The sequence below is a fragment of the Uloborus diversus genome, chromosome 5 (assembly GCF_026930045.1).
Source record: "Uloborus diversus isolate 005 chromosome 5, Udiv.v.3.1, whole genome shotgun sequence".
In the NCBI taxonomy this organism is placed as follows: Eukaryota; Metazoa; Arthropoda; class Arachnida; order Araneae; family Uloboridae; genus Uloborus; species Uloborus diversus.
Window position 1 is genome coordinate 56,780,939 of NC_072735.1, and position 11,893 is coordinate 56,792,831.

Here is an 11,893-nt window from a genome sequence, read left to right on the forward strand (position 1 = left end):
AGAAAATCGGAAAACGAAAACTTTTCTAGGGATTACTTGGAAAATGCAGGTGATAATTTAATAAAATATTAAAGCTTTGTAATATATTTCAACAAAATATGTACAAGTCATTTTATTTGAAAAAATAAAGAAATCTATATCTATCGCGTCGAATGTATAACTGTGTGAATGCTAAATAACGTAATTCCGCCACCCTGCCCAATTTGATCAAGATTTCTGGCAAAATTCAACCACCCTCTCGACGAAAATATTAGCATGGTTTCATTTTAAAAGCTTGAACTAGTTCTTTGTTTATCTACGTTTATAACATTCTTTTGATAATACGAAATTGAATGAAATTTCTAATTTTATCCGTTTTCTAATTATCATTTCTAACCATCATTTAAAATCTTGAACAAACAATTGTATCTCTTTGATGGACGGAGACTTCCTTTGCTGCAATCATTTTTTTAAAAAAAGGCGTATTGCCGTTTCTTTTTTCCTTTTTTTTTATTTGTTATTATTTTTTTTTTTGCAACGAATTGGTAAAATAAGCTATCTTAGGATCCGCTATGGTATTTTTTTTTCTAATCGGGCTTCGTTATCGTTAGAGGCTTTAGCCTTTTCGGACCTAGTGCGAACCACCGATATGGCATCTAGTCTTTCAAATGCCATTAATGTCCATTAAGGCGCAGATGTGAGTGGCACAAGAAATTTTGATGCCGAGTTTCCACCAGATGGAGACACTTGAACTCTCTTCGATGCGAAACTGCACTATGGGTTCAATTTTGTCAAGCCAAACGAATACCTGAGAAATATTTTACCTCTCGAGTAATGGAATGTATAATGAATGAAACTAAGCATCTGTGTATTTTTATTTCAACAACATTTTGGAAAAAATGCAAATGATTGCTTTTTATAAATGTTTTTTATAAGGTCCTGAATGATTTGAACATTATTGGCGATTTTCCTCTGATGTTTTCAATTTGATGCTTCATTTAAAAGATCAAGAGGAGGCATCGCACCCACCTATCTCACTACCAACACGAGTTCTGTTTATTCTGCTGATACAAAACAACTTCTGTACAAATCAGTCTTTTTCAAATTAAAAATATAATTGTAAACAACTACAGGGAAAATGGCAATATGCTCTATTACGAATTATTGTGACAATATTTGATTATAACCTGGTTACTGTACTGTCTTTATTAGCAGTAAACAAGTGTCAGACTCAAAATTTCATAATTTGGAGTCAAACGTCAAATTTTGATCATTAAGGTAATCTTCGACCCGTTTGAGATTGCGATAATACCGTAGCATCAAATTAGATGCATTTTCAACTATATGCAATATGAATAAAGCTAGCCAATTTTTGGAATCAAAACTTATAGGTTTCTTATAGCCTCCGTTTGTAAATTTTTTGCTCCTCAGTCATCTGATGTTCCAAAGTCTAAAGACAATCTTTTGTAAAAAATTCTTAGAATGATTGTGGTTAAAAATCCAGTAATGATTTAAATCTACCTTCCAAAATTCATATAACAATAATAACACTTCTGATTCTTTCATTTTCGAATTGGTATAACTTCCATTTTAGAAGCAATTTTGTAATCATCCTGTATTCTCGAAAGCATATCATATTTTATAACGTAGGTATTGACTTTTTTTTTCTTTCTTTTATGTGATGTTAGTAAAACATATTCTACTGCAAGAAAGAGCAAAAAATTTTAACTTGAAGAAATTAAGAGTTGAAAAAAATCTAATATAGAAGTGAAAAACAAGAAAATTTACCTCGCATTCACCTTTTTTTAATTATTTGCTTGTAACGCAGTAAATAGCAGAAATTTTCACCTAGTAATTTATAGTTAAATGCACATGTCCGTTTTTTGTTACATTTAATGCTACCATCGCAGTTTACTAATGATGGATGCATAGATGCTTACTAAATAAATCCTCAGTACAATGGCGGTAAATAACGATCAGAAAATTTATTCCAATGAAGCAAATACTAATATGCTTCTCTTGAAAAACGGAACAACATCGAAGAAAGATTTTTTTCTTCAGTTAAAAATGACTAACGGTTCTTCTCTTGGGACCATAAAATTTTGATACAGCGAAAAGTAATTCCGTTGCATCAACTTCAAATTTTATTTATTCACTTATTTTACCTTCAAACACAAATACTTTTTGGATATTTAATATGTTTAACGGTCATTTTAAATATTGAGTGGAAAAACATCCGTAAAAACTCTAGTTTGTGCTAAAAATAAGACACAAATGTTCAAAAAAAAAAAAAAAAAACTTTTCAGGATTACAGTTTATTACAGTTTAAAAGTTGCAAGCTTCCGGGGAGATAAGTAATCTATTATTGTAAAAAAAAAAAAACTAAAAGTTTAAATAAGATTATTAATCAAAATATAAAATAAATCTTAAATGAATCATACCAAAAATATAAAGAACAAAAATTAATTAATTAATAATTAAAGTTTATTTTTTTCTCATCCTCAAACACGCGAAATGTGTAGAAATTCTTCTTCGTTGCTGTCTGAACTTAGTTTTTAAATGGGAAAACAAATTAACACATAAAATTGCTCGTATTGTTAAAAAAACTTTAAAAGAGACAACTTACCTAGTTTGTTTAAACTTAATTTTCTTCTGATTACAATTTCGTTCAAGATATGTTTCCTATAAGTGTGTGGTAGAAAGATACTGTGTGTTAAAACAGAAAACAATAGGAATTTCAATTTCTGATTCACCAGGGATGCACCTCACTCTGGCTGTCCTTTGTGCAGTATGTCTAGGAAATCAATTCCAAACGGGAAAAGAGTCGAAATAAAAAGAAAGAAAGAAAACCACCCCAATGAGACTGGGGAATGTTTGTTGACAATTACTTTGCCGATGGCAATCTGGTGGACTGAGGGAAAGGGGCTGAATTTCAAGGTCACAACCCAGCTGGGTTGAAAGAATACGGAAATTCTTCGTTTTCGGACGCAGTACGCAACACAGTAAAAGACAGGCGGCAACTGGGAACCTGCAGTTATTGCACGAGGTTCTCGTGTTCTGAATTGACTTGGATGCGGGAAAACTGCTGATTAATGGGAATATTTAAGGAGAAAATACCGGGTTTCATAAAATTTCTCTCTTTGGAAATTTTTTGTTGACGTGAGGTGCAACAGCCGAGAAAAAGCAGACAATGTTCTTTCGGGAAGGGGGGGGGATCCGGACTCCATGGCCCCCCCCCCCTTGGCTACGTCCTTGATTGTATGTATTTGAATTTCGTTAAAAAATATGTATGTATTAAATTGACGCATTTGCTATATATTTGCGCCTTTTTGACTGGTCAGCGCGCACCTAATGGCTCAACAGTTAAGGGTGGACGTTGGCTAAAAAGAAGAGGAAGAAGATGTTTAGGCCTTCGTAAAAGTTTCTAGATAAGCAGGATACGAGTGTTGGAACTGGAATTAGAGAATTTCAATTATAGAATATTATTCCCGATCTTTGTGTTTAGGTTGATTAATTCATGCTTATGCAAATTAATCCTTTTTTAACACATTAACTTTTTCGTGGCAACAGTGTGTTTACAATATATAAAACTGCCGGTGTTGTGGCGGCCAGGACTTATTTTTCTCCGCACGCGCGTGGGCGCGTGTAACCTTTAGAAAACATTTTAACCAGTTTTTCATAAATATTGTTCTTGTTTTAACCTTGTTCTCTCTCTCGTCCTTAAGTTCAGTTGAAGTATGTTGAAGCGAAAATTTTGGACATTGGTTAAATGTCCCGTACCTGCAACCCAGAGTTAAATATGTCTAATTAAAAGTAAACAACGACGAGTTACCAATGTCTGTGTATTGTGAAATCCTACGTTAACACCGTTAAAGCCATCATTTGCAAACAGCCTTACAAACCACACGTCACCGATCGCGAAAAAGCAGTAATAAGGGGGATAGGTGGGTCGTTCACTATTAAACCGAGTATGTGGTCTGCTCATATTACACACGATCCCGCTTTCCCATTCCCTGCTTATACAAGGATGGAGGAACCAAACCGAATAGCACACCAGGGCGCCGTGTATAATATCCTAGTTACACATACCCTGCTGTTACGCATAAAACGGATCAGTCAACGGACGCGATTCTTTCCGAAAAAGTACCACATGTACTCGCATGTACTCCATTATTGGAATGAAAAGGCTATTTTTGAAAACTCTAGGCGCATGCGCTCTTTATTCATGTTTTTTGCTAACAGCAGCGCACTTAAGTTACGGTTCATGTGATCTTAAAAGCCCCTTCTTTTTATTTCGAACCGGCATTTTTTAATATGCATGAGGAAAAGGGTGGCTTTATGGCAGGGAACAACGAAGATCGAATTATAAATATGCAATTCTGAGCATAAGAACTGCAGGGGTCATGTTGGTGAATGATCTCTTCTGCATAATCTAACTTCCTACTTCAGAATGTATGAGGATTAGAAAAAGTCGGGATTTTTAATCACAGGGATTCTGAGAGCTATGAATGCTGCCACTTCAGAATGGCTCATTGAAATTCAGCGGAATATCACTGGGATATTGGTTTTGAAAATTTTATTTTAACTTGTTAGATATAAGATAAATAAATACCTTTGTGCTGAAGAGTAAAGTAAGAAAAAACAACGTCAAAAAAGCACAAATTGCTGATTACAGCAGACACGTGCTCCGGCGTTTCAGGGAACGCCTTTTTCAATGCAAAAAGTAATGAGCTTATGGATGAAAAGACATCCTGACGTTATTTTTTCTTACTTTATTGTTAGATACATTTTATAAAAACTGATTGTCTTTCTCATTAGTCTTTACAGATCAAATGTTGATACGTAAGACTTTAATCTGAACTTTAGTATTGAAAGGTGGTTTTTGTGACTTTTTCAAATAAATAGTTCATCAAGTGTCTGGAATCGTTGCTACGCATTTTGGTACTGTCACAATCTGAATTTTTTTTCTACTCAAAAAAAAAAAAAAAAAAAAAAAGAAGAAGAAAAGAAAAAAAAAGATAAAAAAAAAGAAAAGAAAAAAAGAGAGAGAGAAAAAAAAAAGAAAATATCACAACTGCTACTTATCCCGCAAAGTTAATTTTCTGCCTTTTTATTCAACCACAATGGATTGTTATTCGTGTTTAGCTAGTTTACAACGTACAGTGAAGCACCGTTTATACATTTTTGAAGGGACTGTATGAAAAAAGCGTACAAATGAAAAAACGTATAATTGGTACAGGTTAATGAGTATTAGACTCTGCAGGGACCGATTTGAAAAACATATAATTGATAAAAACGTACAAAAGAGAAACGTATAAACGGTGCTTCACTGTATTTTTAATTATGTTTATATTTGTTCTTGTCGATTGAAGGCACTGCTTATTAAGTTATACATTCTTCGTGTAGTATAGAATTATCTTGTAGTGATTCCATTTTGATTTATAAATGCTGTCTAAGATGGAACAAAATCACTGAATCTTCCCGTAGCAAAAAAAAAGAAAAAGGAATGATTATTCCCCCCGCCCTTACTTTTGTGAAAAAATTGATTGATAAAAAAAACTGAATAACGCTGACGATAAAACCGTAAATTGTCATGGAGTGAAGTTGAATACATGATAACAATTGCAATATATATAAAAGAAAAGGATTTTACCGTACTTCATTTTTAAATGGTTACTTTTGTGTCTATAAAAACGTATATTTAGGGTTCACCTCACCTGCCAGTCACTGTTTTGTGGATGAAATATCGATTGCGTTCTAAGACATGGCTTTTTTTCTTTTTTTCGTAAGTGTTCACATTTACGATAGCATTTTTTAAATTAAGGCTATACATTATTGTCATAGGTTATACATCATTTGAAGGATCTAACGATTCTGAAACTGAGAAAAAGTTTTAAATGATCTCCTTTTCAATTATATTGGAGAAATAAAGGAATTGTGATTTTTTTTTTTTTTTTTTTTTTTTTGTATATATTCACAGAAACAAAAAACAACAAATATAATTTTGAATAACAAAAACAAAAAAAAAGAAAAAAGAAATAAACACTATACTTCTACTGTTAAGATTCAAAACTAAAATAGCTAATAAAACATTGCCGATGTTTGAATTATTGATGATAAATTTTCACTGTAAAAAAAAACGAAACGTTACTGATTATTTCCGTGGAATGTTGCGGAATTTCGCGAGTTTTCACCTGTTTCCCCGTAAAAACAAGTTTTTTTACAAAAAAGTTTCCTGAATAGCTACAAGTTACACGAATGCACACTCCTCATTGGAATGAAAAATATTTTTAGTTACCAGTTTAATGATTAACTGAGTGTATTTATTTAGTTGACTAAACTTCTAAATAAACCAATAAGTCTCTGGATAGCTGTAGCTGTTCAAGCAAGAATTGCGAGCAAGTGAATTCTTGATTCTATGCAATTCTGCTTCTGTAGGTTTCTTTAACTCTGGAAGGTTCAAATCAATTATATTAAATCTACCGAACTTCCCTTGAAGGCGCCAGATTGGCTTTAACGGATGAGATCTCCATATTCTTCAGAAAGATTCAAGGATAATTCCGGGAAGGTTACTGATTTTTAAAGGAAAACGTTCCTGGTTTTCGCAAGATATATTACAGGCAGAAATTGTCCACATCAGCTGCCCATTTATTTCCAGGGACGTTTCTGAATCGTTTTTACAGCATTTGCAACTTTAATGCATAAGTATTTACAAAAAATTCTGCACACTAAATCAATCTAGGCATTAAAAATAAAAATACTGAACAAAAACTCAGCTTTTCAGCAAATTTTTAAAAAAGAAAAATTCTTATTTAAAAATGTGGGTTTATTGTTTTGTATTCGTACGATCAGAAATACAATACAAACATTTCAAAAAAGTGAGAGTGATATACGTTTTAATTTAGAAATGCCATCCCATTTTGGTTTAAAATGTTAATTTCAATTTAATATATTAAACATGTATGAATGAGTTTAATGCCTCAGTTTATTTTCACGAAATACGTTCAGTAAAACATCATTTATATCACGGGACGCGGGAGCGTCCTGCTGCCAAGAAAACTAATCGTCAGCAGCCAGCAAAAGTAAATCCACCGCCAAGAAAGACGAAAGAAAGTAAAAGCGACCAAGAACAGTTTACACGACAGAACAAGTTGGGGCTTTCTGAGTTTTTCACCTCTCTGTATCTCAGCCCCATGAAGACCCCCGAAGTTGATTTTTGGTATACTCAATTTCCAGTGGTCCCTGAAGACATAAACCAAAATACAATCCCCGGGATCATTAGGGGGAGGAGGAATTTAAGTTAGAAAATCGCTGTTCAAAAAAGTTTTCGCTTTCTTTGACAGGGCTGCAGCCCAGACGAGAAAAGGAATCGAAATTCCTTGTGCCCTACTAATGTGCCTTTTGTGCCATTTGACTCCCCCCCTTGTTTTTACCCCCCAAATCGTACCTTCCCGGGGTTCTGCAGCAGCCCGCCGGGGGGCTATGGTAATGATTTTTTTGTATACATATTCTTGGGGAGCAATTGAGGGCATATACAAAAATTCAGACCCCAGGGACATCATGGGTCGGAGTAATTAAAGTTTGAAAATCACTAATTTCCCCTAAATTCTTGTGTACTTACTCTCAGCTTATAGGGTTTGTTAATCTCTGACTGCAATTGCAAGGCTAGAACAGATCTAAGATCTAACAATTATTCAAAAGTTGTCTTTGAAAATAAAATTCAATCAAGACCAATAAAACAAATCCAACACAGTTGCAACTAGACGTTAAATCGCAGATATCACAAATTTGCCACAGCGACTGCGCATGCGCGTGAACTTCGCTCGTTGGACTTTCTGTTTAAGATTCTATATTGTTTGTTTATATTTAAGCAGAGAAACATTTAATGAATGAGATTAGAATACAGTCCACCCCTCCCCCCCCCCCCCCTCATTTTCACCGATACGAATTTTCTTTCCTTCCTTTTTTTCAGTTTTGATATATTTAAGGTGGGAGAAATTTTAAATGTCGGCGAAATTGGGGTTAAACCATGAAAAGTTTTGCGTGACATATTATATGTAACTGTACGCATATGAATATACACTGTAAAAAAAATTCGGAAACGTTTCTGAGTATATCGTGCAGCTGTGGTTCATGAAAGTTTCAAAAACGTTTCTGAGTATTTCGGAATCCTCTTTCTGTAATGTCCAGAAACGTGTCTGAGTATTTCGGAAACCTCTTTCTGTAATGTCCAGAAACGTGTCTGAGTATTTCGGAATCCTCTTTCTATAATTTTCAGAAACGTTTCTAAGTATTTCGGAAACCTCTTTCTGTAATGTCCAGAAACGTGTCTGAGTATTTCGGAAACCTCTTTCTGTAATTTTCAGAAACGTTTCTGAGTATTTCGGAATCCTCTTTCCGTAATTTCCAGAAATGTTTCTGAGTATTCTGTGCAGCTGTGGTTCATGAAAGTTTCGAAAACGTTTCCGAGTATTTCGGAATTCTCCAAACAATTTTCAAAAACGTTTCCGAGAATTTCAGAATCCTTTTTCCGTTTCAATTCTTTCATATCTAAGAGCAATAATACAAGCAATTTTAGAATCATTCGTGGATTTTTTTTTTTTTTTTTTTTGAATTTCTAATAACAAATAGCATGGTTAACAGCATAACATATGCACAGTTATAAATTTTTGAAAAATTATGAAATAATCTAGTAGTTTCATTCCTAATCACAAAATCGTCGGGGAATTAGAGGGGGGGGGGGGGTACCTTCTGAAAAGTGGGGATTGTTTGTTAAACAATCTTAAACTTCAGTTTTTCTCTCAATATTTTCAAGACAAAACTATCAACATATTGTATTTTTAATGCAGAACTTAGAAACATATCTTGTATCAAACTTGATAGCTTTTATCTTCGGATAAAATTTGATAGGACTTACCTACCCTTCGCGTTCCGGAATTCGTTCACCTCAAGTCAATTTCTCTGACGAACAAAGTGTACCGAAGAGTACCAACAGAGAAACTGATGAATTTAAATATGACACCAAGTCCCCCTGCTGGAACCATTCGGGTTGATTCTTATGTTCTTGCCCTTTTCCAGCTCATCACAAATATAAATACTTATTCAAAATAGGTTACTGATTTTATTTTTACAGTGTGCGCAAAATGCAATATATATTTTATTTATTAAAACATTGAACTCTATTACATGATTATTCCATTTCATATATACGAGAATCCCCTCGCCCACCATAAGAGTGATGGTGCACCCATAAAATGCTATGAAGCGCCCACCCCCCTTGAAAAAGCAACCCCCTGAAAATGTCAATGGCACAGTCTGCGTGGTGAACGCCCCTCGTCTTCTCCCCATATGTACATTGTATATTAATAACATAGTTTTTTAAAAATGATCACTTTTAAAACAATGACATGAAATAATATTACTTTTATTTTGGCATGTAAATGCAGCTGTTCCATTTTTGCCACTGACTCATTCCTCCTGACTGTCCTACATTAAACTAGTATATCCACGAAGGAAATGTTATTTTCGGAACTAATGTCAAGGAAAATTTTTTTATTGTTAACCACATTTAACAAAATGAATAAGCAGATGAATTAATTTCATAACTATGTTCTTACTAATAGATAACATGGTCATTTTCTAATGGTATAAATATTTTTAAATGAATGAATAAATTATAATAAAAAAAGATAAATTATACCGGCACATTTTTTGTGAAGCATATTACAATACTAGAAAATATTTGCATTACCATATTTCTAATGAATTAAACAATTGATTCTTTTTTTCTTTTTGAACCAAAATGTATGTACATCCAAGTATTTCGAAATAACTTTTCTGTGATTGCTTCTCAAATATAAATCTTACTTCTTTTGCGCAATTAATCAGTTTCAGTTAGTTACAACAAATAGTACACCGCGCACATAGGTATGTAGGATAACATTAAATTAATTCGATAAACCCAAAAACAGTTACATTGGAGCCTCATCAAATGCAAATCAACAAAAATATAAATGTATATAACAACATGTTTTAAAATATTCATTAATACTTACAAATGAACATGAGCGGAAGAAAATCTAAGTACCTCCATTACAACTGAATAAGTAATCCAAAGGGTTTCGTTTCATTAAGTATAAACACGGGTGTTGAAACTATTCACGCTTGAACACACAATATATATCTAATTATGGTCGCATTGGAAATTGTAAAGAAGCAAATGGTTATTAACTAACTTAATAGCTGTGTACATCGTCTAAAAAATCAAGGGCAGTCCAAAATGCAAAGGCGTAAAATTAGTTTCGACAGATTTTACTGCTCTCTAGACATGAAATAACAAGCAATCCAATGCTAAACAGTTGCTGACTGCAGCAACCATAGATAAGAAAAAAAGAAGTTCTCGTTATTTTCGACTCATTGGCGCCTGTGTTGGAAGGATGAAATAGGTTTCGAACACTGACCTGTATTTCTAGTTAGTATACAGGTCAGTGGTTTCGAAGCGTTGTGTCATCACTTCCGCTTCTAGATATCTTGAAATAACAAAAAGCTTTCTGAATATTGAGGAGTTCGCTATTGGATGAAGGATTCCTACTATTTCGGAAACGTTTCCGATATATCCAGAAACGTTTCCGATATTTGTTACAGTGTATGATACATCTAACTTTATAATTGAAAGCGAAATATAGCAATTATTAATTGGTTTGCTTATTTTCTAAATTAATGCATTTTTCACAAACTTAGCACATTATTAATTGAAATGTATGAAATATGTGTGTGGATATCCGGGTTTTGCAGTAATTTGTTAGCAGACAAAGTTTTTTGCAATTAATTCAATCAAGACTTTTGAAATGAGCTAAGTCCTCGCTCATACGCAGTTGCTGTGGCAAATTTATGATACCTGCGATTTGACGTAGAGTACAGTTACATACATCTTCTGACACATTCAAATTTAAAATGTATTTAAAGTTGGGTTTTTTATTTTGCTTGATCATAACATACGTTATATTGTCTTCTTAGTGAACTTTTAAACAAAACTAGGCATTGAACAAGACAAAGAGTTCCATCAAAAGAAAGATAAATCACCCAACAATTAAAATTATCCCATAAAACGTAAAATAATCCACGATTTAAAAAAAGGAGTCATTAAATAATAACTGAAAAGCTAGATTAATATAGCCCGCAAGTTGTAAAACATTTAAAAAAAAAAAAAAAAACTTCATGAAAATGTTGAATAATCCGTCAAATAAAGAAGCTGTAATAGAATTTATTGCGAAGTTGGAAAATACTTGAAAACAATAGAATTTAAAATATAGTATTTTATTATCCAAGCAGTTTTCTTTGCAACAGAAAGGATACAAGAATTGCAATAAAATTTAAACGGCCCAATTCTCACCAAACGAACATAGAATCTTACTGGTCAGAAAATAACGTGACGTAAAATTAAGCTTGCCATTATTGTTCCTTAAAAACACAGAACAACGTTGTTTCAATTGAATATTTATGACTTGAAATTCTCAATTCTAAAAATTCAGAAAAAGTAATAATATCAATGCAAAAAGATGTGATATCTCAGCAAAAACAACCCTGTTGTAAAAATTTCCCCGCCAAGAAAACCTTTAACTCTTCCCCACAAAAAAGAAAGCCTTCATCCTAAACCAAAAAACCCTCAACTTTAAAAAGTCATGGTATCTAGTTTGCCCGCCAAGTATCTGCCAAACTATCATCCTCCCTGTTATCCTCTTTCATCACACCTACTTCCGTTAGAACCTTCTCCCCCATCTTCAATCCCTCAGAAATATGGATAGATCGTTTAAATTGTTTATCTAGTTTGGGGGGAAGCTTTTTGCTCACCAAGCAACTACCTCAATTAGAAAAGCTTCCCGCCAAACAAGAAAAACTTACAAGTGCTATATTT